This window comes from Dendrobium catenatum, unplaced genomic scaffold (genome assembly GCF_001605985.2).
Source record: "Dendrobium catenatum unplaced genomic scaffold, ASM160598v2 fragScaff_scaffold_231, whole genome shotgun sequence".
NCBI classification, from domain to species: Eukaryota; Viridiplantae; Streptophyta; class Magnoliopsida; order Asparagales; family Orchidaceae; genus Dendrobium; species Dendrobium catenatum.
Genome location: NW_021318693.1, coordinates 885,423 through 890,342, shown reverse-complemented (window position 1 = coordinate 890,342; position 4,920 = coordinate 885,423).

Here is a 4,920-nt window from a genome sequence, read left to right as displayed (position 1 = left end):
ATAGTTGATGGTATTAGAGTTGAAACACCCTTTGCAAATTGGATTATAGAAGAACGTGACTTAGCACAACTTAATGCAAAATATTTAAACAGTTTCTTTGGTGTATTTAAGTAAGAAGACTACATGCGGGTTTCCTCTTACAAAAGTGGAAAGGACATATGAGATTGACTTTGTATTACTTATAAAGGGATAAATGAAGTAAAGCAATTTAGATTAAACATCTTGTTACATGATTATGAATTGTTTCGCATGAAACTAAATGAATCCATTTCTGAAATATATACAAGATTTATGTAAATTATTACTTTTTACATGCATTAGGTAGGGAACTAATCAACGCTAAAATGGTTAATAAAATTCTTCAATGTTTGCATACTACATATGATACTAAAATAATTATTATTACAGAGTCTAAAGATTTAAATATTTAATATATTGATAATCTTCTTGGTTCACTAATTGCCTATGAGCAAGGAGTGAGTCAAAGAATGATTGATGCAGGAGAACAACGAAAGAAGAAGAACATAGCACTAAAAGTGGAGGAATCGGAGAGTGATCAGTCACAACCTGAGGATGAGGACTACTTTGCTTTGATGACTAGGAAATTCAGGAGCTTTCTTAAAAGGAAGTAGAGGAGATGCAAGTAGTGGAACAGATGTAAGTTTAATAAGAATGTTAAGATTTCTAATGATGTGATTTGCTATAAATGCAAGAAACTTGAATATATAAAATCGGATTGTCCCAATATCAAAGCCACTCCTAGTAAGGAGAAGGTAGAGGATAGAGCAAATGTGATGAAGGGTAAGAAGAGATTTCAGAAATCTTTTTGGGTGGACTCAGCTTTAGATTCTTCATAAATAGATAAGGAGGAAGAAGTCTTGAAATTGTGCTTAATGGTCGATAATATTGATTAGTCAAATACATAAGAGGTACGTGACAAGACCTATAATAAATTGTTAGAAGTTTCTAAAAGAATTCATGACGCATATAGGAAGCTTAAGAAAATACATGCTAGTTTGAATTTAGAATTACAAGAATTGCAAAAAGAACATGAAATCCTTAGGAAAGATCATGCATTGATAGATAACAACCACAAGAGCTTACTTGATGAATTTGATAACTTGAATAAGAAAAATGAAATTTTAAAATCACCCTATGCTCAATTGGAAAAAGAATTTAAGGATTTTAAGGATGAATCAGAGGATAAAGAGCATTATTTGAATTATAGTAAGAATATATTATAAGATTTGAGCATATTTTTGAAATTGAAAGTGCAAGCTCTCGAGGAAAATAGGAAACCACCAAACTTGAAGATTTTATTAATCTTATTTTATATCCAATATTTTTATAACCTAGAAGAGACAGTAATTATAAAAATTTGAGAAATCCATTTCTTGGAATAAATATTATTCTTGTGGCATGTTTAGACATATAGCACACACTTGTACCTTGGATAGGAAAACTCATTTAGTGTAAAAACCTAATATGCATAAACCTAGATATATCATACATGCATCTAGTTTTATTTTTCCAAAAGGAGAATCCAAAGGTCTAACATTTGATAGTTTTACAGACACGCTCTCATACAAGACCTCGTGAGAGCATTTGGTACCTAGATAATGGTTTCTCAAAGCATATGACTAGAGACACTATATAATTTATAATGCTGGAGGCCAGGAATAGAGGCAAGGTTACACTGGGAGATAACACAACTAGGAAGGTGGCTGGCACAGGTATGATTAAAAACTTGCAAAATTTTTTATTGAAAAAGTGTTACTTATAGAAAGCCTAAAGCATAATCTGTTGAGTATTAGCCAGCTATATGATAAAGGATACTGTATAAATTTTTTTCCTACTAGTTGCAAACTAAGCCTAAATAGAAATAATGTTTTGCATTGATTAAGGGTAAATAATATTTATATACTAGATTTAAATTATATAAAAACACCTAATGCTTTATATTTGAAAAGTATTTTTGATGAGTCATAATTATGGCATAGAAGACTTTGTCACTCTAGTATGAAAAATCTTACAATAATTACCCAAAAAGAATTTGGTGAGAGGTATATCAAAACTAGACTTTACTAAGAATCATCTTTGTGATGCATGTCAATTAGGAAAACAGGTTAAATCCTCTTTTTAGTTCAATAAGGATTTTTAAAACCAGTAAACCTTTGGAGATTTTATATATGGATCTTTTTGGACCAGTTGGAACTGTATGTCTAGGAGGGATGGTTTATGGATTTATGATTGTAGAAGATTTTTTTAGATTCACTTAGGTTAACTTCTTATATCATAAGAGTGAATTATTTGAGGAGTTTAAAGATTTTTTGACTTGAATTCAGAGGAAATTAGGGTGTGAGATTTTAATAATCTAAAGTAATCATGACGGTGAATTTGAAAATAAACAATTTGAGAATTTTTGTAAACAAAAAGTGATTGATCATAATTTTTCTACATCTAAAACCCCTCAGCAGAATGAGGTAGTGGAAAGAAAGAACATAATATTAATTGAAGCCGCTCGAGCCATATTGGCAGAATATTCACTTCTTATATATTTTTGTGCTGAAGCGATTAACACTACATATTATGTTTTGAATAGGGTGAACATTAGATCAAAATTAAATAAAAAACCTTATAAGCTTCTTAATGGTAGAACACTTAATTTATCACATTTGTATATTTTTGAATGTAAGGTGTTCATACATAATAATGAAAAATCTACCTTAGGAAAATTTGATCCAAAATCAAATGAAGAAATTTTTCTTGGATACTCTAGTGTTGGAAAATCTTATAAAGTATTTAATAAAAGAACTTTGGTAATTGAGAAGACCATATATGTTGTATTTCATGAATTTAAAATTTTAGAAGAGACAAATTTGGAAGAGGATGAAATAAAAAATAACTCCCAAAGGATTGAAAAAGTTAATTTGGAATAAAATATGGAGTTAGAAAACCAGATGCCTAGGGATTTGAGATTTTCTAAAAACCACCCAAAAAGATTTGATTTTAAGTGAATCTAGTGAGGGTGTTAGGACTAGGCGTGGACTAAGCAAAGAAGTCAATCATTCTATATTTATTTTAATGATAGAATCTACAAATATAAATCAAGCACTTTTAGATGAATTTTGGATTTTGGCAATGCAAGAAAAATTAAATCAATTTATGAAAAATGATATTTGGGAATTAATTGTAAGGCCAAAGGATCAAAGTATAGTTGGAACTAAATGGGCATTAAAAAACAAAATGAACGACTTACGAGTTATCGTTAGAAAAAAGGCTAGATTGGTGGCTAAGGGGTATAATTAGATTGAAGGGATTAATTTTGAGGAGACTTTTGCCCATGTAGTGAGACTTGAAGAAATTAGGGTTTTATTAATCTTTGTCTATTTTAGAGGATTCAAATTATTTCAAATGGATATTAAAAGTACCTTTTTAAATGGGTTAATTTAAGAGGATGTTTATATTGAACAACCTCAAGATTTTGAAAATTCAAAATATTCAAATCATGTTTTTTAAATTGAAAAAGGCATTGTATGGATTGAAATAGGCTCCTAGTGCTTGGTATAAGAGGTTGAGCACTTTCCTATTTGATAGATCTTTTGAAAAATAAAGTGTGGACACCACTCTATTTTTCAAGAAATTAGAAGATGATATACTCATTGTACAAATTTATGTTGATGATATTATCTTTGGATCTATAAACAAAATTCTTTGTGATGATTTTTTTAAAATAATGAGTAGTGAATTTGAGATGAGTCTAATGGGAGATTTGAGTTACTTTCTAGGTTTTAGCATTAAGCAAATAGAGGAAGGAACATTTCTTAGTCAGTCAAAGTATGTTAATGACATCCTCAAAAAGTATGAAATAGACAATGCCAAACCTACTAGTACACCTATGAGTTTCTCAGTTCAATTGGATAAGGACCCAAAAGGGAAAATATATTTGATCATATAAAATTTAGGAGAATAATTGGATCTTTGCTTTACTTAACTGTTAGTAGATCCGATATTATATTTAGTATTTGTTTGTGTATTAGATTTCAATTAGATCCAAAAGAATCACATTTGACAGCAGTAAAAAGAATTTGAAGATATCTCTTGGGAACTCAGAACTTAAGGATTTGGTATCCTAAGTTTAGCTCTTCATTTGAAATAATTGGATATTCAGATTTGGACTTTACAGGTTGTAGGATTGATAGAAAGAGTACATCTAGAATTTGTCAATTTATAGGAAATTCTTTAGTTTCTTGGTCCAGTATAAAATAGAATTTTGTAGCCATATCTACTGCTGAAGCTGAATACATTACCTTAGGAAGTTATGTGGCATGAGTTCTTTGGTTGAAATAATAGTTGATTAACTTAAGATTTATAATAGGCACGATTCTAATTTATTATAATAACACTAGTGCCATTTGCATTTCAAAAAATCCTATTCAATATTCTAGAACCAAATATATATACATAAGGCATCATTTCATAAGGGATCATATATCCAAAGAAGAAATTGAACTGAACCATATTTCAACTGAAAATCAACTTGCATATATTTTTATAAAATCACTAGTCTTTGATACTTTTAGCACATTAAGAATAAAGCTTGGTGTGATTGATCTTAATGCTTAATTAATATTTTTGGCAAACTTGATATGTGTCTTTGTGTATTTTTGTTTTTGTGTTTTATTTTTGATTTTATATTTCCTTGTTTTTTCTTTTTTTTTTTTGTGTGTGTTTTGGACATGTTATTAACACATCAGATTTTCTATTTCTGAATGATCGTGATGATTTTCTAAGTATTCTATTCATACTGTACGAAATTATTTTTGTCCTGTATGAATTATATAGCATGTCGATCATTGTTTTGAACTGATTGCATAAAGTTTTATTTATTCAATACATATTATATTGTACGATATTTAT